The 24124-nt window shown below is 60.9% G+C and overlaps 1 protein-coding gene across 1 annotated transcript in view; it reads right to left on the reverse strand.

The window, feature by feature from the left end:
• The window catches only part of DCTN1 (dynactin subunit 1), a 79458-nt gene extending 57223 nt beyond the window's left edge, over positions 1-22235 (reverse strand). Inside the window, exon 1 of the mRNA XM_086612561.1 lies at positions 22218-22235. The gene's annotated coding sequence lies outside the window, so the exon portion shown is untranslated. The remainder of the gene's footprint in view (positions 1-22217) is intronic.
• Positions 22236-24124: the final 1889 nt, after the last annotated feature.

The raw sequence follows: 24124 nt of genomic DNA on the forward strand, positions 1-24124 counted from the left end.
GGCACTGGCACCGGGCACACGCCACACCTGGGGTAAGGGGTCTGACACTGGTACCCACAGAAATGACGGTGGAAAATCCGTACTGGGAGCGTTCACAGACAACTTCAACACGTGTCACTAGGAAGGTTTTGAAGCACAGAATGCGCCCAGAGAAGAAGGACTGTAAGCCGAAGGTATCAGACTGGTACCACCACAGTGTTGTCTCCAGCCTGTTGGACAAGCGGTGTGCCTGGACAACAGCCAGCGGGCAGCTTCCCTGCGGATCGGGAGGGGGAAAAGGTGACACTGCCCGAGAACCACGGCATGGTTTGGGTGGGAAGGGACCTCCGAAGGCCACCCAGTCCGACACCCTGCCGTAAGCGGGAACATCCCTGACCAGGTCAGGCTGCTCAGAGCCCCGTCCAACCTGACCTTGAGTGTTTCCAGGGATGGGGCATCGACCACCTCTCTGGGCACCCTGTGCCAGTCTCAGCACCCTCAGCATACAACATCCCTTCCTTCAATCTAGTCTGAATCTCCCCTTTTTTAGTTTAAAACCATCACCCCTTCTCCTGTCGCAACAGGCTCTGCTAAAAAACTTGTCCTCATCTTCCCCGCAGGCAGCCGAAAGCCCCGGGAGATGTTTCAGCAGGAGCAGAGCCCGAGCTCCAGGACTTGCGGGAGCCAACCTCAGCTGCACCCAGTGGGACACGACCAGCACCTCGGAGCAGAGGGATAACCCTGCCAGGCCTCCACCTTACCGACGACTTCATTTTTATTTTTCCTGTAGCACCAGCCTGCAGAGCAGGCAGACAAACTGGCCAGGAAAACCGAGTGTTCCTCCGTTCCTGCTGCAGCAAGATCACATTTGGTGCTGTGGGCTGCACGTGGGCGTCGGGGAGCGCTTTCTGCAGCGTGCTCGCAAGGAAGCTGCAGGAGAGTTTGTCTTCCCTGCTCCCTTTCCGAAGCACAATCCAAGTAAAAGCATGTATCAACAGCAGCCAAACCCCCTGGATTTTTAAGCAATCGGACACAGGATACTGCACGTTTCCACATTTCTGCTTTGCTGTCAGAAGAGCAAGTTTAGGAGGCTCATGACATCCTTCCCCCAGCTGCTCACCCATTCTCCATCACGAATGACCAACCTGCCACCTGCGCTGCCCCAGCCGACTAAAAAAGCCGTCGCACGACAGGGTTTCGGTGTGGCCACAGACAGACACCCACCACAAGGAAGGGAGAGCCGGCAGAGCTGGGGGCAAGGAGCCTCCTAAGCCGGATTTCATAGAATCATGGAATCCCAGAATGGTTTGGGTTGGAAGGGACCTCAAAGATCATCCAGTTCCAACCCCCCTGCCATAGGCAGGGACACCCTCCACTACACCAGGTTGCCCAAAGCCTCATCCAACCTGGCCTTGAACACTGCCAGGGATGGGGCAGCCACAGCTTCTCTGGGCAACCTGTGCCAGTGCCTCACCACCCTCAGAGGGAAGAATTTCTTCCTCAGATCCCATCGAAATCTCCCCTCTTTCAGTTTAAAGCCACCGCCCCTTGTCCTGCCACTACACGCCTGTGTCCAAAGCCCCTCTCCAGCTTTCTTGTAGCCCCGTTAGGTACTGGGAGGTGCTGGAAGGTCTCCCCGGAGCCTTCTCTTCTCCAGGCTGAACAGCCCCAACTCTCCCAGCCTGTCTCCAGAGCAGAGGTGCCAGTTTGAGGCCATGCAGAAGGACAAACCACCTCTCAGGGCTGCCTTCCTCGTCTTCAGCAATCACTGAAATTCTCCAGGGAAGAAAAACTGGGACTTCACATGGAAAAAGAATTTCCTGACTGTTTTTTTTAAACCGCAAAAGCTCTTCAGGGCCCAATTCACAAATGAGGAAGCAGAGATGCCCAGTGAAGCAGGCAGCGCATCTTTGCTCCTGGCAAAAGCCTCTCCAGAGAGCGACCCGCAGAACCAGCAGCAGTGGAACGAGTGAATCCTCCCATCAGCCTCTTCGGACGTTCCACCACATTTCACTCCGGCACCGATTTCCTGCCACAGCGACGCCTCTCCACGCCTACGGAGCGGCGAGCGGCCCTTGGACAGACAGAAAAGACCTTCTCCTGCCTCGAGCCACCCCGAGACTGCTGTGACCTGCCCAGTTCCTGCAGCAGGGGCACCAACACCAGACCTCACTGAAAAGGAGAGCTCTGCCCTCGCGCAGACCCGTGCCTGGCGAGCCCCTGGCACCGCGCGAGCCCCTGGCACCGCAGCCGTCCCAGCACCAGGGAGCCTCTGCTCTGCACTCGAGCAGCTGGAAAAACCAAAATGCAGGTAAAAGCCTCCAGGACACACGATTTCCCCGACCGTGAGTAGATGCCCAGCACAGGATTTTTCTCCCTGGCAGCATGAAAGCCCAAAACAACGCACATTCCCACAGCAAAGCACAACGTTATGCAAATCACCATAAATTTGATGAGTCGTCTGAAAAAAGCGCCGACTCAGGGAGCGTTCCCCTTCTCAGCGCTGGTTTACACGAGTTCTGGCACTTTCACCAGCGATAAGCCAGAGGCTCTGCGTTTCCTCTCTCGTACCACACAGGCGAAGCACTTGAAGGTTTCTTTTTACACGGCAAAAAAATGAAAATCCCCTAAGGAGCCACAAAACCTCCGTTTTCTCTCCGGAGGCGCCCATGCGCGCCCAGGAGCCAGGGCTGGAGACAATTTTTGCCCTTTATTTTGGGTGCTGTCCGTCCCTCGCAGGCGACGCAGCCCCTGCTCGCCCCAGGGCGGTGGTGCCGTACCCCGGTGAACACGGGCACCACGGTGCCCGCCGGTGAGCTCAGCCCTGCGGGTTGTCTCTGCCAGCAGAGACACGAGCTGGGTGAATCCACGGCTTTCGGTACGCTCCGGCAGGTAACTCATCGCTGCAGCATGAGCTTCGGACCAAGCCTCCAAGCCCTAAACACCAACAGGCTGTAAATTACTGGGGTTTTGGCCTAAAAAATAACCCCACGCGTGTACAGATGGTTGTTACAGCTCCTGAGTCCCAACAAACCCCGAGAGGGACTGAGATGCCACCAGCACGATGCCTCCGATCCCGGACAAGGGATGCTTTCTCCATCGTACCGCCTGCTCCTGCGACGTTTCCGCTGGCTTGGGTACCTTGCTGTGCTGGGAACAAGAGAACTTCACCCAAAGCTGCTGCTCAAAAAACCCGAGGAAATTCAGCCTCTGGCATCTGTTCCCATCTCTAACACTCGCACGCTTCAGAAGGAGAGAACTAAACCCTCCCAAGCACTGTTAAACCATTTTTTAAAAAAAAAAAAGCTGAAGAACATATTCCAGGGCTGAAACACTGCGGAAGCCAAAACCAACAGCCAAGCTGGCACTAGCTATTCCTTAGCTCCTTTCCCTCACTTACCTCCTCCTCTCCCAGCGAAGCCCTGCGCAGCCCAAAGGGAGCATCGTCCCGCAGACACTGCCGTACCCCAACACCGTGTAGGGCCACGCCGCACTCTCACCTGCCCACGCGGCTCCGGCGGCGACAACCGCACAGCAAGGGCCTCCCTGAGTCATGGAATCACAGATGGTTTGGGTTGGAAGGGACCTCAGAGACCATCCAGTTCCAACCCCCCTGCCATGGGCAGGGACACCCTCCACTACACCAGGTTGCCCAAAGCCCCATCCAACCTGGCCTGGAACACTGCCAGGGATGGGGCAGCCACAGCTTCTCTGGGCAACCTGTGCCAGTGCCTCACCACCCTCGGGGGAAGAATTTCTTCCTCAGATCCCATCAAAATCTCCCCTCTTTCAGTTTAAAGCCATTTCCCTGTGTCCTGTCACTCCACACCCTTGTCCAAAGCCCCTCTCCAGCTTTCTTGGAGCCCCTTTAGGCACTGGCAGGCTGCTGGAAGGTCTGCCCGGAGCCTTCTCTTCTCCAGGCTGAACAGCCCCAACTCTCTCAGCCTGTCTCCATAGCAGAGGTGCTCCAGCCCTCGGATCATCTTCGTGGCCTCCTCTGGCCCCGCTCCAGCAGCTCCATGTCTCTGCATAAGCCCAGCCGGGATCTCAGCTGCTAACAGTGCCCACGTTCACGGGATTTACAGCCAGCAGCACCCACAGTCCCACCAGCAGCATGGGCACATGCCCTTGTCCAAGCAGAGCGATGGCTGCAAGCGCCGAGCCCAAGCACACGGCCAAGGAGGAGCCGATGGATCCACGTGTGTTTCCGTGCTCCAGGAAGACGTCAGCGTGCAATCCAAACCCCGACCCGAGCGCTGGCTGCCAGGCTTGGGCAGGCTGCGGGACCCGCTGCTCTGTCGCTGGAGCGAGCCCGCGCCGCCGCACCGCTCCACAAGCCACGTTCCACCTCCAGATAACCACGAGATAATCACCACAGGATCCTTCGGGTTGGAAAAGACCTTTAAGATCACCAAGCCCATCCCTAAACCGCGTCCCTCAGCACCACATCCACGCGTCTTAAATCCCTCCAGGGGCGATGACTCGCAAATAACAGATTTATTTAACAATAAATCCTCCAGATAACGGAGCTCGTTAACGATAGTGACATCTCAAAAAAGTGTTGTCTTCATCTGCCTCCTGACTGCCCTCAGCCTGGGCGAACAGGGTCAGTCACTAATTAGATGTTACAATTAACAGCTGATAACACGTGGGTTATCTCCACAAGAAAGCAACACAAGTCGTTACCCGGCTCCTCGCACGCCTGTGACCTCACCGTGCCGGATGACGGAAGTCAGTGCAGTTACATCCGGCAAAAGTAGCTACACGTGTTTCCAGCCTCAAACAAAATTATCATCGCTTCGTCAATCTATCAATTAAGGTTTCATTTTAAGAAAACGATAGAAAATTTATTAATTCCACGGTATTCTCATGCTGAGTGTCCTCCCTTCCCAAGAAAGTCCAGAATTTGTAACATCAGCAAAAAAGCATTTCAGAATAACTTTTTCCCAAGGCACTTTGCTCACCGCGTCTCACCAAGGAACTTCTGGAGCAGCGTCCTGCCCCAGATGGGTGTCCTGCCCTAACCCTGCTCTCCAGTTCTTCTTCCTAACTGGGACCTCTCTACCGACAAAATTGAGAGGGTACAAACCACACTTCCAAAGTCCAGAAGCTTCTTCTCCGCTGGCACAGTGTGATTTTGAGGAATCTAGTAGACAACCTCTACCAACACCAAAGCCATCCCGAAGAAAACAGCACGGATAAGACTGATGCGACAGGAAAACTCACAAGCTGCATCCGCACTCCGAGCCAGGACTCCCAAACGTAAGCGACTGCTCAGCCCCGCGTCAGAAAAAAAGAACAAAAAAATAATTTTGCTAAGAACAGTCAGAGAAGAGAAGTTCAGGGCTGCCCGGGGGTCGAGCACAGAGCCTCACCTGTACAACAAGGCACAGTCGCTGCCAGGGAGAAGGAAATTCCCCGCCGGGCACGCGCCGGCCACGCAGTCCGGCTTCCATGAAGCCACGTGCACGTGCCACACGGATCGGTGCAGCTCCCCACAACTGTCTGCAGGAAACATCTGCGGGTCAAACACGCTCCCACCTCCACCCCGCAGAAAGCTCCCGGTGGGCACACGGGTGGCCAGCGTGAGCCCCGGGCTGGGCAGGGGCTGGATGGGGCACACGGGCAGCCAGCGTGAGCCCCAAGCTGCCAGGGGTGGATGGGGCGCACAGGGGGCCAGTGCGAGCCCCGGGCTGGGCAGGGGGCAGATGGGGCTCAGAGGATCCGGGCAACACACAGCACCTGCCCATGATCTTCTCCTCCTCCTCCTCCTCAGCAGGAGCCAGCAAGCTCCCCCAGGCAGTCGGGCAGCCCGAAGCGCGCGAGCGACCCCCGTGCCGGAGCACCTCGGCCACCCACCTCCTGAAGTGGCACAAAAAGTCCTGCTTCTCTCCTTTACAACACCCGTGAAGGTACCCAAGTGCCCTGTACTCCCTGAGCCTGCCGCGGCACAGCATGAGGGGTAGGAAAGGACTCCAAGGGGCTCGGTGAGGTCCACCCCAGAGCTCTGCACCACGGCTGCAGCTTCCCGGGATCCTCCAGAAACGGGACTGTCCGAAGCCCATCCATCTCTCAGAGGGAAGGACAGACTGCTGCCCGTCTAGGAGCGGAGAGGTTCGGAACGGGCACCGTGGTGGGGCAACACGTAGAGTCACAGCCGCGATGAAGGGAACAAACGGAACGTTTCCCCCAGCTCACGCCAACGCCGGAGCAGTAGGTGTTCCTGCTCCGGGGAAGGGCTCCCTGCACGACCACAGAGCTCGCGCAGAACGGCCGAGCCCACCGAGTACCACGCTGTCGCAGCGTGCTGCCACGCAGCAGCCACATGCCTCCGCTCATGAGCTTGTTTTCAGAGCAGGAGCTTGACCATCGTCCCGTGAGATCACCAGTGTGGCACCAGGGGCTGCCCTGCCTCCCCTGGCACCGCTCGCTGCAGGTCACACTGCGAAGCACCACGCTGCTCTGCACCAAGGCGGATCTCACTCCGGCTTCCCCACACAGGTATCCCGTTCCGTACGCACGTAACGGCTGCGATAGCTGTTCTCAAACTCAGGAACACCAACCACACCAAACTGTGGCTCAGAGGGGCACAGACGATGCCCAGGAACACCACCCAACACCAAACCGCAGCTCAGAGGGGCACAGACGATGCCCAGGAACACCACCCAACACCAAACCGCAGCTCAGAGGGGCACAGATGATGCCCAGGCAGAGCTGTTTGTGCTACAGGTGAGCCTGGCCAGGGCAGAAATCCATCGCAGGGCAGAACCATACCAACTGACACAGGTCCGTTTGTCCATCAGAACTAATTTTAACAGGAACGTTTCCCAAATCCGTAACGTTCAGGAAAGAAGGGAGAGCACAGAATAAGCCCCTCACACGTTCATGCCCTTAAGGCGAGGCGATGGGTCTCCAACCTTTGTTCCCAACTCATCGGAAATAAGACTGTGGGACGGTTGCTCTGCTCCAACGCGAGGATGACTGCGCACGCCGCGCACCGACATCTCCAGGGTCCGAAGTTCAGGAGCTCACCAGCTCCTGCCCCAGCGCCGGGAGCACAGCTGGGGTAACACACAGCTTCGCTCCGACCAAACCGCCAGCAGCGGCTCGGGCCCGGAGCTGCAGAGCCAGGACAGCCGCGGGCCGGCTCCCCAGCCAGGGTCGCCGCTTCCCAGACCTCAGGACAACGCACCAGAATCCATATTTTCTTTCCCTCGTGTTGCAGGTCACCGTGGCCATGTGTCAGAGCGCAGAAAGGATCAAGCTCGCTCCTCCGATGACTGTCCGACTGTCTTGCCCCAGCTCTCCAGCATTCCCAGGCGAGCCAGGCTCGAGTCGCCCGGCTAAACCCACGGCTGGTACTCTCAAACATCCAAAACAACGCGAAAACCACCATTTCAGATCTCAAAAGAGGAGAAATCGTCCAAGCTGGAAATAGTGTGCCCCTACCCAGTGGGATGGTCATTCTCATCTACCTTCCCAGACGGATGACCGCGGGCTGGGGACCCGATGACCTTCCCAAGCGGAGGCAGAAGGGCAGAGCCAGGGCGGTGGTGGGCCAAGGAGGTTGGTGCCCACCTGCAGCCGCTCCTCTTGGCTGTGGGCACGGTCCCTTGCCATCTGCAGAGGAAGGAGGTGGGGGTGAGAGACAGCCAACTTGGGGACACCAGGGCACAGCAGCCCGACACAGCAGCTGGTGACACAACCCACAACTTCGGTTGGGTCTTCGGACACGGTACGACGTGCCAGCTCCTCGTTGATCTCTTCCCAAGAAGCAGAACATGTCTCAAGAGCTGCACCTCGCACGCTGCCAGGTCTGCCCCCGGCTCTGGTGGGCTCCGTCTCCAGGAAAACCGATGGACAAAACTGCAGGCGGGGCTGAGTTTCGGGCACTCTTCCCCCACCACCAGTGACCAAAAGGTCTCCTCCTGCCAGTGCCCAGGGAACACTGGAGGCGTGAGCATCCCTTCTAGTCACGCCGACCTTTCCAGCACACCACCCCGGTGCTCTGGATACCCGAATTCCGGGCACGGGCAGCAAGATGGTGGTTCAGATGGTGAGCACAGAGGATGGAGGAGCAGAGAGCTGTCGGAAGCTCCCACAGATGCCAGCCCAGGGGAGGAGCGAAGGGGCACACACATGAGGCCAGAGCCACCCCCAGGGCCACTCACCCACTGCCAGGCTCTGAAGGAGGCCGGAGCCCTCCAGAGATCTCACACGGGTCAGCGTGGACAACTCGTAACAGCTCAATCATCATGGTCCGAAGGGTGAAATAAGCCGCTAAATTACATTAAATGAGAAACGAGCGCAGGCCGCCAGCGGAGGCAGTGCTCCTCACCCTCCCAAACCCCGCTCCCACTACCGCAGGGAACCCACGGCCAACTCGGGAGCCCCGAGAAGGGGCACAGGGGACACGGCGGGGATCGGGCAGCTGGAGAAGCAACCAGGAACGCTGACCCACCGGAGCAGCCGTCGCTGCCCGTGCAGCACCAGGCCAGGCTCCGGCAGGACAGTCCTTAGGCAGGTGGCTCGGAGGAGGCCACCAGCCCAGGAGGAGCTCCTCGTCCCGCTCCCCGGGCAGGCAGGGACAGGGCTGGAGGAGAAACCTCCTCCAGGCAAGGAGTGAGCTGCACGGGCTGCGTGTCGACTACCCCCCCGGCACCGCTCGGAAACGCCGCGTTCTCCCACTTTTATCCCATTTAAAGAGTTACACACATTTACAGACCATTCCCTCGGTCACTCGAAGGCCCTGGTTATCAGCCACTGGAAAACGGGGGCGATTCCAAGTGACTTGACTTGCGACTGGAGCATGACTGGGGTCACTGCCGTGGTTCATCCCAGCACGATGGTTTCAGCGTTCCGCTCCGTTATAGCGGACAACCCGAGGAATATGTATCGTGTTCCTCCCAGAAGCCAGCTCCGCACCGTTATGCCGACACACAGGGATGCTCCCTCTGCACGGATGTGACTAATTGAGCCTCAAACTGTCGCTCAAAGTACAGATCAAAAGTTCCGGGCGAAGCTCGAACGCAGCAGCCACCTCCGGAAAGCTGCTGTGAGGAGACGCGCGGCCGCGGGATACAACACTCTGCGCCTCAAATTCAAGACGTGACCCAACGCAGCTGGAAAAAGGAAAGGCTGGGAAATAATTCCAGTTCCTGTAAAGTCTAGTTATTACTGAATAGTGCGTGGCACTGCCAGCCCGTCCCTACTGAAAGGAGGGGATTACCCCGGGATTAGGAGCAGACCCGTCAGCCGGTGACACGGTGCGGCTGGCTGCCGTCTCACCCCGCAGAAGCCGGAGCGGCGCGGGTCTGCCGATGAGCCAGGATGAAGCCCCACCATGGTAACCCCACCCTGGTACTGGATTCAAGGACTGGACTCGAGGCTGGGAAGCAAGAAGCCAAACGCAGATGGTTCGGCTGTTTCTGAATGCCACGACACCGGCCGCGGCGTTGGCATCCAACCACACGTCCCTCAGCGCCAGGACAGCCCGCGGGTCCAGCCTGGCCCCAGGGCTGGCGCAGCTCCGGTGCCCGCGGTGCCCGTTTCAGAACGCAATCCGAGTGAAACGCAGGTAAGGCTGCTCGTGTCCAGGAGACACGGCCGCACCGAAACCCAGTGCAGCTATCGGGACAGAACCATCCGGGCCCAGTTTGGAATTTCACCTCCTTCGCTCCACTCCCTCCCACTAAAACCAGCAGCGTTTGGCAAACGCTCAGCCCGGGACGCTGGAGCAGCCCGCCTCGCTATGCCCGCAGACATCGCCCCCCAGCCCAGGGAGCGCTCCGCAGCCGCATCCCCGCACGGCAACGCGCTCTGCCCCGCGCAGGGTGGGTACCGCAACTTCCCAGCCGCGCGCTGCCGCCGGCAGCCCCGAGCTCCTTTCCGAACGGCAGCTGCTCCGTTCGGCAGCCCATGACTACGCGAGCAGACCCTTTCGGCCAGACACCAAACCACGCACGCCCGCCCCACCGGCGGCGGGCTCGGTGCCCTTGCCAGGCAGGCAGAGCAGTCGCAGGCCACGCTCCTCCACGGCGCTTTTTGGGGCAGCCCCGGCACGAGGAGGGTGGTGGGAAGGGGTCTGCCCTCCCCGGCTCTGCCAGAGCACAGCCCTCTCGCCCCCGGAGTTACAAAGCACCCTGCCAAGTTGGCAAGCACCGGCCAACAGAGATGCTGAAAACGCGCTGCCCGGTCCCCGAAACGGCGAGCGCCTGGGACACAATGTCACCGCGCCGGCGAGGGAGAACGGAACGACAAAGAAAAACTCCAAAGAAAGGCCTGGCTGTAGGGCCGGTGCCAGCGCCGGTTCCGCTGCCCACCGCACAGCCCAGGGTTAACTGCAATACGGTAAAACCTGGAAACGATTGCCAGGCACTCGGAAGCTCAGTGCCTCACCGTGCGACCTGGAAAACAAGCAAAGAGGGAGAAGAAAACACGCTGCGGAAAGGAAAACAACCCCGAATCTTTGTGCTGAAAAGCCCTGGCAAGATCCTGCCACCGCCGGCGGCTCCGCTGACGCCTCGCGGCGTTACCAGCGATAATTAACGGCGAGCGCAGGCTAACTTAAATCCAAAGGGCACGGCCCTGATACAATTCCGGCTGCTTATCCACCCACCGTGCATCACAACGGGTACCGTTAGCGATGAGGACAGCAAATTCCAGAAATACGGAAGCGCAGGGAGCACACTCTCGGTTCCGGCATAAAAACAGATGCATTTTTCCCTGCGACAGCCAGCACGCGGGTGCAGTACAATGGCATCCCGCAGCACAGCCAGGAGTTTGTCAATAAGTTTCCCCCCCCGACTCACCCGGCTGTACGTGTGCCTCTTGCTCTGGGCCATGCTGCCGCCGGCGGTCCTCTCGATTCCAAAGATTTATTATTTTTCGGCAGCGGCCTCAGTTCACGGCCAGCAGTCATTCAGCAGAGGTTTCTCACGTGCCAGCCGACGTACCCATCCCTGCGCCCCCCCAGCGGGGCCCTGCCGGGTCACACCGAATGGGGAAAAAGCCCTTTTCCGACGGAGGATTCTTTAATTCAGGGACACACCGAGATCCAGCCCGGCTGATGGAGACTACTCTGCGCCAGTGCTGCTCCAGACTTGTCACCGCGCTGCCAGCGCGCTGGGTCCTAACGCTCCCGGCTCCCGGTGCAGCCGCAGCAGGAGCAGCGGCCGGCCTCGCCTCGCCCACCGGCACGGCCACTGGCACGGCCACCGCTCGCCCACCCGCGCCGGGGCACCGGGAGGGACGAAGCCTCCTCCTGCCCATCCTATGCGCGGGCAGCACCCACCGCCGGGCACAGCGCAGGGGCCGCCCCAGTTTCCTCCTGCCTGGAGCCCACCCCCAGGCGCCCCTGGACAGCACCATAGCGGGACCCAGCGTGCCCCCACCTGGCATGCCCCCACCTGGCATGCCCCCACCCTGCCTCCTGTCCCCAAGGTTCACCCCCCTATCAGCCATACCTTGCTTTGCCCGTCTCCCCTGGCACCGCGTCCAGGATAACGCCAGAACCATCGGACGGTTTGGGTTGGAAGGGACCCCAAAGATTCCCTCCCCAGCACCCCGCAGCCGCGTGCGGCACCGCCAGGTAACACAGCCGCGGCAGGGGCGGATGGGAGGCACGGACACCGAACGGTTAACCGTGGGGCATTTTTTGAAATCAATAATTGTTCTTTCCCTGGCTGATCTGAAGAGGTGCCTAATTAAAGTCATCAGCCCCTCTCCTCAGAGCTGTCTGCGGCGTTAATTGCTGCCTGCGAAACGGCGAGCGGGACTAACGGAGGGGCCTGGCAAGCCACGGCACCCACCGGCAGCCCAGGACCCCGCCGTCCCCTGCCCCGGGACACCAAAGTGCCCGTGACCCAAAATGGGCACACCACGGGTTTTTCCGACCAGCTGCATCCTCCTGCGGCACCCGATGGCAGTGACCAGAAGGAGGGCAACGAGCCGTCTGAGGGCAAAACCCAGCGTCGCCAGGAGGTCTTTGAAAGGGTGAGGAGGAACCTGGCAGGGAAGTTCTTGACAGGGCAACACGGGGGCTGGATTTTTCATAGAATCACAGAAGGGTTTGGGTTGGAAAGGACCTCAAAGATCATCCAGTTCCAACCCCCCTGCCACGGGCAGGGACACCCTCCACTACACCAGGTTGCCCAAAGCCTCATCCAACCTGGCCTGGAACACTGCCAGGGATGGGGCATCCCCAACTTCTCTGGGCAACCTGTTCCAGTGCCTCAGCACCCTCTGAGTGGTAGAATCAGGCAGAAACGCTTGAAAAATCACAGATACACACCAAAAAATCAGAGCATGGCCCTGAACAAGGGGTGGCACGTCCAGAGAGACGCAGACTGGAACATCTTGCAGAACGAACCTGGTGGCCTTCAAGGACACAGCGATCGCATCCGAGGGAACGAACTTTCAAGACGCATGCCCGGGGACGAACGGCAGAGAACTTCGGCAGAAGTTGGGCCTTCACCGATCGCAGGGGCAACCAAGAACTCAACCAGAGCAACCCCCGACGCTCACTGGTCACCAGAGAGACACCTGCCCAGGGCAAGTGAGCAGACAAACCACCGCAGCTGCCAGGTGAACCGGGAGAGGCACTCCTCGCTGGGCAGGAAAACCCTGCCGCTGCTGCCGGAGCTGCACGGCACCGCTTGGAAAGGCTGCAGGGTGCTTGGTCAAGGCACAGCTGTATTTCCCATGGAAAGCACAGGCTCAATTCTCCACTAGATACCCACGTCGCAGCCGACAAACCCGCTCCGTGTTGCCACGATGTCGGCACGAAGGGGAAGTTACAACCTGCCGGTCGCCCCCGGAGCAGGCTCCCGCAGGGGCACCGGTGGCCAAGCTGCTGTCCTTTCTCCCCTCCTCCGATAATGCTGTACTAAAGGAAACAGTTGGACACACAGAAATCCAACCCCAAAGCTCCCAAGAGTTACGAAAAGGCAGGAGTATCTTCCCGCTCCCCTCGACTCCGTCAGCTCTAGGAGAGATCCGGGACACCGGATGCCAAAACCCACGTGATTTGAACAAAACCCAAGTCAAACACAACCAAAACCAGTTGAACACCATGAAATTCTGAGAAAGTGAGACCAGCTGTGCCAGCCCTGCGCCCGCGGGCTGCGCCGGCGCAGCCGGAGGAACCCTGGCTCCAGCCTTCCCACGCGGAATCAACATGTTTTTGCATCTGCACAACCCGATGGGTGAAGGTCCCAAAGCTCTTCACGGACACCTCCAGCCCATGGAGCAGGGGCCACACCGCCGCGGTGGCCAGAAGGGAGGAACGCGATGTGACACCCCAGCAGAGCCGCAGAGCCCAGACTGGGACACACTGGCGCATCGGAGACTGGGAGTTTGTCCCACAGCGGGGCACTCTGCCTTTCTCCACCGCCCGTGCCACAAACAAAGCCGACAGCTTTGGGGGGAGGAGCACGGAACCCCCCCGTGCCGATCCACAAACGGAGGGAAGCGGTGGGAGGCATCGCTGCTGCAGCCCCCTGGCAGCGAGGACGGTTTCGGAGCACGGGGGAGTCTCCCGTCGCTCTGCAGACAAATTCAAGGGTTGTGGGACAGACAGACCCCCAGACCAGAAGCATTCCTCCTGGCAGCTTTCCCCGTTCCTCTGCAAGGGCCGTGGACGCGTTCGGGCTCCCTGCGCTGCCCAGGCTCCCAGACTGGGGCTCTCCCAGTTCCTCTCTAACAACCAGAATTCTTCCCTTTCACAAAATCCATCGAGCGCTTTTAGCCACAGACACAAGTGTCACCTCCAGCTCCGGAAGTCTCCAGCAACCCACTGCCGGAGCCCGGGAGGTTACACTGGGGGAACCATCACCGTACGTCACCTTTTCCCGATATCCCTCTCCTCTGCAGCCACCGCTCAGCCAGGCTCCTGGCCAACACGGAGTTCCGCTCCGGCCCAGAACAGACAACGTGCCGTGCTCTTCTCCAGCACAAACCACATCCATTCCATTTTTTTTCTACTATTTTTAGCCAAGGTCCACTGAGTTTTGTCAACGAAGGAGTTACCCACAGGCTGCAGCTCTGCAGAACCAGGCAAGCCCTGAGCGCTTCCCTCGGACTGGGAGACGCAGCAGCACGCTCCGAGGTCTCCGGGAGACTGGAAGCGTGGCACATGCCTGACGACAGAGCCTGCACGCAGCTGCAGCTGGAAGAGTATTTTTTCATTTAAAAAGAAAATCACAAATGCTACACTGGCTAAGTTCTCCCTCCTCCCCAGTCCTCAAGTTTTCCACATTAAACCTGGAGCACAAGGGAATTTTCACACACACACAGACAGCTTTTCCCCCTGAAGCATCCCCACGGAGCCGCTCCACCGGTCAGCTCGGCAGCCAGGAGGGACCCTAACGACCAGCAGTTGCCCGGCAGGCAGCAGGGCACCGCGGGCACCCCGGGCTCCCGCTGCTGGCATCAGACCAACTAACATCAAATTGCCCAGTTTCCCCACAGCGTCACCCACACATGCTGGAAATCAAACCCGGGTGAATGAAGCAACGCAGATGGGCACACAAGGAAGACACTTCCAGCAAGACACGCTGGAAGGGAGGGATGCCATCCAGAGGGACCTCGACAGGCTGGAGAGGTGGGCCCGTGTCAACCTCATGAAGTTCAACCAGGCCAAATGCAAGGTCCTACATCTGGGTCGTGGCAATCCCAGGCACAAATACAGACTGGGCGGAGAATGGATCAAGAGCAGCCCTGAGGAGAAGGACTTGGGAGTACTGGTGGACGAGAAGCTCAATATGAGCTGGCAATGTGCTCTTGCGGCCCAGAAGGCCAACCGCGTCCTGGGCTGCATCAGGAGGAGCGTGGCCAGCAGGTTGAGGGAGGTGATTCTCCCCCTCTACTCTGCCCTCGTGAGACCTCACCTGGAGTACTGCGTCCAGTTCTGGAGCCCCCAACATAAGAAGGACATGGACCAGTTGGAGAGGGTCCAGAGGAGGGCCACGAAGATGATAAGAGGGCTGGAGCACCTTTCCTATGAGGACAGGCTGAAAGAGTTGGGGCTCTTCAGCCTGGAGAAGAGGAGGCTCCGGGGTGACCTTATAGCGGTCTTCCAGTACCTCAAGGGGGCCTACAGGAAAGATGGGGAGAGGCTGTTCAGGAGGGCCTGTTGTGATAGGACAAGGGGTAATGGTTTTAAATAGAGGGAGGTAGATTCAGGTTGGATATTAGGAAAAAATTTTTTACCATGAGAGTTGTAGAACACTGGAACAGGTTGCCCAGAGAGGTGGTGGATGCTCCATCCCTGGAGACGTTCAAGGCCCGGTTGGATGAGGCCCTGAGCAACCTGATCTAGTTGGAGATATCCCTGTTCCTTGCAGGGGGGTTGGACTAGATGGCCTTTGAAGGTCCCTTCCAGCCCTAACCATTCTATGATTCTATGATTCTAAGAGCACACACGGAATTCCCAATATCCGATCAGCGACTCATTACAGTTTCACTGGAAAGCTACAAATAGTTATGGAAAACCTGAAAACATTTCACACGGAAAACAAGCCCGCGATTAACCCCAGGAAGGACAGTACGTCCGCGGCAGTTTTAAGCTTCCACAGTCCATACAAAAGCTGCGAACAAAGAACGGGGAAGAAGCCCCAATTTCGTGTCACTTACGGCAGGACCAGCAGATTTCGGCCCAAAACCTGCTCTGCAGAGAGGCAAATAATTTAAATTTCTCTCCAAACTCAGACAACTGCCACTTTTGGAAGAACAGCTGTTTCGGCCAGACAAAATATCTGAGATGAATAAATCTTCCTGGCACTTCCAGAGGCTGCCGCGGCTACCAGGAACTTCAGCGTCCCCTTTTCCACAAAAACACCCAATTTTCTCATTCGTATGAAGCATGGAAATCAATTTCCCGGTTTAACATCCTTTAATAAATTTAGTTCAGCACGTGGGCTAAATGGGAGCCTTAATAAAGACTTTGGTTTCAGTATTTTTTAAGCTAACATTAAAATTTATTTATTTGTTACCCTCGTCTGCTGACACCTTGGCTGCCCAGCAGACACAGACCCAGGAAACGGAACCCCCCTGCACCCGAAACAGATACTGTGAGTTCCCAGTTCAATTTCCCAGTTTAAACATGCTCCTGAAAACGCTGCAATCTTTGCACATCTTGTCCTTCACTTAGACCTGAAGCGGATACAACCCCCTTTTCACCGTCCCAGCAGTGCCACAGCTTCTCCTGAGGGTGCTTCTGCTGCAACGGGCAACGGATTGGCACCGGGTGGTGCCCAGAGGGGTGACAAACCACTGCCACTCGCTGAAGAGACAGCCCAGGTTGAGCTGGTGTTACCTGGACACTGCTCACCAGACCCCACCAGCTCCCAGTTCGCTCTGGCACTGACAGGGGATGTCCCAGCAGCAGACGGGGAGGTCCAGGAGGCAGAGGAGCAGCTCGCTGCCCTCTCGTTCCTGAGCAAGGCCGATTTCTGGGGCCGTTCCTGCCTCTTACTGCCCAATCCCCCCAACTGCACCCAAGGCAGCTCTTGCCCAGTTCACCTCACGGCAGCAGATGATAAACCACCGGCGTAGTTCATTGCCACGGCAAGCAGATCACCTGCCTCCCGACCCAAACCCACCTCTAAGAGTATCGGCAGGAAAATGCCTTGGCACAAAAGGGCACTGCGCGTGCCAGGCAGGGACTTGGTGCTGAAAACCAAAGACTCCAGGGCGAGGAGAGGCACAGGTGGCACGCTGAGCAGGGCCGGCACGCGGGGAAGGGACTGGCACAGCCAGCGCCAACCCCAGGGCACTCGGCGGCGGCTGCAGCACAGCCCCTGCGCGGCACTCCGGCGTTGCCCAGACACCACCACGTGCCGTGAAGGCTGCCCGTGTGTCTGCTCCAAGGATCTCAGCAGCACACGTGGATTGGCACGGGAGGCTGCGCTAGAGCAGCCTGGGGCATAATTCACACATCGGGGTGGCTCCTGCCCGAGCTTGGGGCAACCTTCATTCATCTGCAACAAACGGGGCACACCTGACACACCTCCCCACGTCACCCTTGGCGGAGGGCTCCGACCCAGGGCACCCCGTGGGCCGCTGGCAGCTGTACTGGGCCCCACAACAACTCCCTGGTAGCTCAAACTCCCGACGTCACACGCCTCAGCACGGATGAACCGTCACCAACGGGGCAAGGAACAGTCCGTGTAAAACCGGCCCGTTTCCTGCTGAAATCCGGGCTGCGGAATTGAGCACCGGCAGCTTGGTTGAAGCAAACTGAGCAGGAGGTTGAGAAGCTTCCGAAAACTCCCCGCTCTTTCTTCAGAAGAGCAGAAGCCCACCCCATCGTGTACCTCCCTGCCTCCTCGCACACATCTCCCCCCCGACGCCTTCGGCAGGCTCCTTGGCTCCAGGAGCAGCTCAGCTTTCCAGCAAACTTCCGTTTCACAAAATAAATCCTAAAAACGGCACCTCAGGGCCCTGTCCGTACCGTGGCGGGATAAATCCAGAGCGAGTTTGCGGAGTTTACGACTTTTCTAAGTCAACTCTGAGCGACGCGGACGCCCCCAGGGCAGGAGAACCCCCCGGGGTTCTGTTCTTGCCTGACAAGCGGAACGGTCACACGGAGAACTCCGTCTGCCCGGTTATACCTGCACCAGCTCCCGCCTCCTCCCAGTTTGCTCTCGGTTCTGGAAGTCAGCGCCGCTCAGCGCGACGGGCGGGTGCACGAAAGGCAAATGCCAACCCCGTGCTTGGTGCAAGAGCTGGATCTCAACCCCAGCTCCTCCTCCAGCACTGCTGGTGGGATCAGCACAATCTTATTCCTCCCTCCCCAGAGCCACCCACGGGAGGCCAACAACACGGAGAAAATCCTGCGGAGCCGTTAGAAACCTTCATTAAAGCTCTCCTGTGCGATGCCAGCCAGTAACAACCGACAGACACTGTGCTGCCAGAGGGAGACTGAAGCCCCCCACACCGACCAGCGCTGCCCAGGGGCTCTCCCTGCAGCCCGTAGCCCATTTCAAATTCCACCTCTGTGATCCCTTTGGAGCGCGGCGCAGTGCTCGGCCGGCCCCGCACACCTGCGGCCCAGGAGGGTTCTGGGCTGGTGCAGAGCGTGGCGCTCAGCGCTCCCTCCACGAGAGGCGTTCGCCACCCACCACAAAGCCCTTCTGTCACCCAGAAACCACAGACCACCACGTTCTGGGGCCCGAGCCACCACCGCCAGGCGAGAAGGGACGGCGCTGGCAGGTACAGGCAAGGAGAGAGCCAGAACCCCCGCGCCTAACACACCTGTGACCGGGCACGACAGCAGCTGGGCGCTGAAGGCCACGCTGCCACCCAGGCACCAGCAGAAAGCACTCGGGACCCCTCCCTTATTTAAAACCAAGCCACCGGAACAGGGTGCCCGGTGCAGCAGCACGGCACGCCGGCCCCTGGCACAGCCAGACTGACAGAGGAGGGGACGCGGCAGCCACCTGAGCCTGGCGCTGCGCTCGCCGCAGGGCACCCGCCCCGATTTCCAAGCGAGGATCGCTCCAAGGCACTAGGACCCGGCAGACGGGTGCTGCGAGCCTGCGCCCTGCACCGCTGCATCGCCGCAGCCGGGCAGCGCCGCAGCCGGGCAGCGCCGCCGCTCAAGGACGCGGGAGCACGCTCCGGCTGGCGTTTGTTACGGGCACGAATTTAACAATTACCTTCTCGGCGAAAAGCTGAAGCTCCCAGGATCGCCATCGAGACACCAGCAGCACTGCCGGGAGGCGGTAACCATGGCAACGGGCGGAAAAGCCGAGGATGCTGCGGACCGGCCGTGGCTCCCCGCTTGCAGGAGGAGGTCAGTGCATCGTAGCTCATCTCCACCAAAACCACCCAGTCGTCGTTCCACAGCCCGGCACCTCTCCGCAGCCACCGCGTCCCAGCCGTCGGCGTGTCTGTGCCATCTACCCCTCGCCGGGTTTAATTACATCCCAAAAAGCCGATTCTAACACACGCCGGCTCCGCTTCATCGCTCCAAGATCTCCAACAACCAAACTGATTGTTCCTTGTGAGGCTTTGACCAGCAGCTGGAGCGTTCCAGCATTTATACGATCGCCTCTGCTTTCTTTCCTGAGCAATTACCATCCTTAACGGACTTCTCCGCTCGTTATGGAATTCCTGGCCAGCCAGCCCCCCTCCCTGCAGAGGGCAGGTGCCTGAGGGTCCCCACGGCGTGGCACACCGCCACCTCACACCAGTCTGCACGGGCATCATCTGGGGCTGCGACTTGTCTGACAATCTATAAAAAACAATCGACCCATCAAAAACCCGGCAGAAGAACATTCCTCATCATGCCACGAGGAAGATCACAGAATCACAGACTGGTTTGGGCTGGAAGGGACCTCAGAGACCATCCGGTTCCAACCCCCCTGCCATGCGCAGGGACACCCTCCGCTACACCAAGTTGCCCAAAGCCTCATCCAGCCTGGCCTTGAACACTGCCAGGGATGGGGCAGCCACAGCTTCTCTGGGCAACCTGTGCCAGTGCCGAAGATGGAGCTGAAGAGCTCTGTGCCAAGCTGCCACAGTCCCTGCGTGTTTACGGTTCGTTTTCTTCCCTACTGTTTGGCATTCCTCAGCCGTTTTTCTAACGCACAGGACGGATTTGCGGACTCTTTAGGAATGGTGCAAACCCCCGCAGCTCCATTCGGGATCCGGGGCCATACGGTGCATTACGCAACACAGGGGAAGCCTCAGCACCCAGCGTGGCTCCCGAAGGCTGCCTCCCGTTCCAAACACACGGAAACTGCCCGCTGCTCCCCTCCAACACTGCCACAGAACTTAAAAACATCTTGTGTTTAGTTCAGGGAAACACCCCCCGGGTGCCCGGGAAGTCAGTCCGGCACTGCCTCAGCTCGGCGCTTGGAAAGAAGAAATTGGTCCAAGGTCACACGGGAAAACCTTGACAGGATCTTAAAAACCCCCAACATCACACCCTACTTACAGGGCAGCACTTCCCGGTGGAACCAGCAGCTCCAGGGAATGGTGTGCCACGCACGGACCAACTGGCAGCTGCTGGTAATGGAAAGGGAAACCACGGAGCGCTGTGTCAGATTCCGTGCCCGTCCGAAAAGGGAAACCACGGAGCGCTGTGCCAGGTTCTGTGCCCATCTGAAATGGGAAACCACAGAGTGCTGTGCCGGGTTCCATGCCTGTCCAAAAGGGAAACCACGGAGTGCTGTGCCGGGTTCCGTGCCCGGCCAAAAAGGGAAACCACGGAACGCTGTGCTGGGTTCCATGCCCGGCCCTGCAACGCTGCGGAACACGGCGAGTCCACGCACAGACAGGTTTCGCTTGAGGCCTCTCCTGTCCGGAAAACCAACCGTGATTTACCAAAACACTGTATTGGCAGCAAAGCCCCATGGAAAGGTTTAATCTATGGAGAAGAGGTTCCACAGATTCGGTGCCGGTGAGCAGGGACGCGGGGTTATGCTGGCGTCTCTGAGACAGGAACACAGCGGTGCCAGAGCTGGGCTCTGCTCTGAGGGCTCACATCCTCTGGAGTGCCACTGCGCCCCTGGAGCACAGGCACCGCTCTCTCCTTTGCGGATCTGCCTCTTGGCACCGCCAGGGCACAGAGTGGCTCTCCCAGCACCCCGGCATGAGGCCACGGCAGGCGTGGGGTGACACCGCGGCAGCGCCGGCGGCGCAGAGTGTGGCAGTGCCGCACACTCCGAACGCAGGGCTTGTGCCCCTCGCGGCACGGGGAGGGGAAATTCATTCCTCCGGACGCAAAAGTTCACATATTGACTGGAAAAATTCGAGGTAGGGATTAGACACGGCGGTGCTCAGCTGTGCCGCTTTCAACACCAGCCCTTTCGTCCCTTTTTTCACAGCACGGACTACGAGCGGAGCCGTGTGGCCCCGTCTTGATTCCATCAGCCAATTCCTCAACCGTCCGGCACACCAACGAGGGCTCCAGCCTGTGCTCCCACACACCAGCAGCCAGAACCCGTCGCCAGAGGAGCGGCGCCGAACCTGTGCCAGACCCTCCGGCAGGAAACGCCCGGTCACAACAACCCTGCTCCGCTCTCGGCCACCAAACAGCCGCAGCGCCACAAGCGGGTCACCCGTTCTCGGTTATCCCGGCCAAGCCACTCCCGCCCCTCGTCCAACCCCGAATTTCCCGATCCAGACGCTGACCCGTCTGGCTTGTGCAACTCTTAAAGGCCACCTCTGAGATCTCCCCTTTGCTCCTAACAACGTCCTGGCTCCAGCTCTAATTTCGAACCGATATTCCATCACTCCATCCCAGTTTATGTGCACACATGCCCCGGCTGCCATCACGGGAACCACCACAGCTCGGACGAGCTCTGCGCGGTGCGTGCCGCCGGGAAGGGCCGGACACCACACTCCGCTTGGAAGCCAGATTTCCTCGTGCTCCTCAAACTAGAAGCTACAGCTCAGGGCGCGTTCGAAGTTAACGTTAAACCGAATTCCATCTTCGCTGCGCCCACGGAGGGCTTTCCGCAGGCAACCCGGAGCAACCGCTTCCCTTCCTTCCCGTGGCGCGGGTTCCCCCGTCCCGTACGGGTCTGCCACGGCTCCGTGTCTCGGACGGACTGAGGGTTTCCAGCACCGCGCTGGGGAAGGCGGCGAATCACACTGGGAACAACCCCCAAACCTGCAACCGCAAACGGCGGCCGAAGCGACAGACGACACTGGTGTGGGGAGGTTCCCTCCCGCCCCCAGTGCCCCCCACAGCCGGGCAAAGCGGACACGGCTGTAGATGCTCATTGCCCCCCCAAAGGGCTGCCCAACCTCCCCGCCAGCACCGCAGGCCGCCGAGGGGCCGGGGGGCTCCGCGGCAGAGGAGGGGGCTGCAGCGCGGGCACAGGCAGCGCCCCTCCGACGGACACCCCTCGGGGCGGGGGTCCCCCTGCACTGCCCCCCCCTCCCCCCCCCCCCCAGACACCCCACGGGGCGGGGGTGTCCCCCCCCTCACTGACCTTCGGCCTCTGCTCCGCCGAGGGAAGAGCCCCCCCCCCAACAATGCGCCCCCAGCCCACGGCAGGAAACGCTCCCCCCGCCATCCCCCACCCAACCGCCCCACCTCGCGGCGGGAGCAGCACCCGCCGCCCCCCAGGCACCGACCGCCCCTCACGGGGACCCCCGCGCCCCGCGCCGACCCCACACACCCCCGCCCCCAAAACACGCGCTCTGCAGCGGGGGGAGCCCCCTCCCCGTGTCGGCAGCCCGAGCCCAGCCCCCGCCCCGTACCGGGCCCCCCCGCCCGGTACCTGCCGCTCCCCAGCGCCGCTCCCCGCCTCCTGCTCTCGGAAGCCGGAGGCCACCGCCCGCCAGCGAGGCCCCAGCGGGGCCCCTTCGGGCTGCCCGCCGCTCCGCCGCACTGCCCGGCCGCGCCGCCGGCCGAGCTTTGCTTCAGGCATGGCATGGGGCAGCTCTCAGGGGGCAGAAGGGCGGAAAGGGGCCTCCGGGAAGCGCGCATGCGCCCTGAGGGGAGTGAGGCCGGGCGGGCCCGCTATGGCGGGTAGCAGGGGCGGGAGGGCGGGGGCCGGGCTTGCGCCCCCGGCGCTGGGCGACGGAGCCGCTCTGCCCGGCGGGGGGCACCGGGCTGGGCTGGGCCGCGGCGAGCAGGGCCGCCTGGCGGGGCGGGCGCCCTGTGCCCGGCAGAACGGGGCGCGGCGGGGCGGGGGCTGGTTCCCGCCCGCGGGGAGGTGGGGCCGGGAGGGAGGAGGAGGAGGAGGAAGCGGGACGGGACGGGACGGGACGTGGAGCCGCCGGTAAGAGCTCCCGGCCCGGCAGCAGCACGGGCGGGGCTGGTCTCGGGAGCGGCCCGGGCCCGTTGCTATGGAGACGGGCTGTCGCCCCCCACCCCCCACACACACCCCCCCGCCCCACGGCGGGTCGGGCCCGATCCCGGTCCCGGAGGCAGCGCGGGGCCGGGAGCGGCTCCCTGTTCCCAGCGCGGGGCCGGGGGCCGGGCGGGAGGCGGCCCCCGCGGTGAGGCAGCGCCTCGGGGGTCTCTGCCTCGGGCAGGGCCCCCCCTGCCCCGCGGACCCCGGAACCGGGCGCGGTGTCTGGGCGGGGCCGGCCCGGGGGCGCGGAGCAGCGGCGGGCGGGCGGGCACCGGCTCCGCTCTCACGGCACCGCGGTCCCGGCAGCGCCGCCCGTCTGCCACCCCCGCTGCCCACCGAGATGCGCCCCGGACGGTGCCGAAGTGACGGGTGGCACGTCCCCTGCCCTCCCTGTGCCCACGGAGCTCGATTCACGGTGGGCAGCTGCCCGGCTGGAGGGGCACGGTGTGCTCGTGGTCCGTCCGTGCCAGCTGCCACGTTTTCACCCGTTGTGTGCCTGGAGGTTTCCCGGAGCGTCTCCTCCCGGTGCCCGGGATCTGACGTCCCCGCCATTCCCGGCCCCCCCGCCTTTCTCCTGAAGCCCTCCCCATCCCAGTCAACCTCTCCCCAGCGCACTGGCTGCACTGGGGTGTCTCCCAGTTCTCCCGCCGAACTGGGATTCAGTGTTAGTCCAGCTGGTGCTTTGGTCGTCTGGCAGAGATCCAGTCACCACTTCTCGTCCACTGGTGGGGCCACTAACGCAGTGCCATTAACCAGTGTTCCCAGTCCCAATTAACAACGTGATTAATCTCCCCAGCAGCTGCCCCCTGCCCAGTGCCGCACTCTCCTGTCCCCGGCGCTGCCGCGGCTGGCTGCCAGTGCCGGACCCGCCTCCTGGGAGGTGCGTGTGGTGGTGAGTTTTAGGGTGTGCCCCCTGGCGAGGGGGTACTTTGGGGGTAGCCTGTGCCGCTCCCTGCTCCGCTCTGCCGGCGGGTTCGGGGTGTGCTGTGCCCCAGCGAACCGTGCTGGTCCGTCCTCGCCGGTTACGGTGGGATTTCCTCTGGGGGCAAACACCGTGCCGCTGCACAAAGCCAGGCCGAGCCGAAACCGGCGCCACGCGGCTCAGTCACCCCGGGCAAGCCCCGGGCAGAGCAGGCGCCGGGCCGCGGGCCGTGCCGCAGCACAGCTGGGCGGGCTGAGGCCGCACATGCCAAGGCAGGGCTTCCTTAGACAACTCGCAGAGATCCTTGAAGTGGGACCAGCATGAAGCCGCGGGGGCCCGTGGGCAGCTCCGACCCGGCTGGCCGGGCGCACGGTGCCCGACCGTCCCTTTCCCGCGCAGCAGCCGG

This window comes from Tauraco erythrolophus, chromosome 5 (genome assembly GCF_009769465.1).
Source record: "Tauraco erythrolophus isolate bTauEry1 chromosome 5, bTauEry1.pri, whole genome shotgun sequence".
Taxonomy (NCBI): Eukaryota; Metazoa; Chordata; class Aves; order Musophagiformes; family Musophagidae; genus Tauraco; species Tauraco erythrolophus.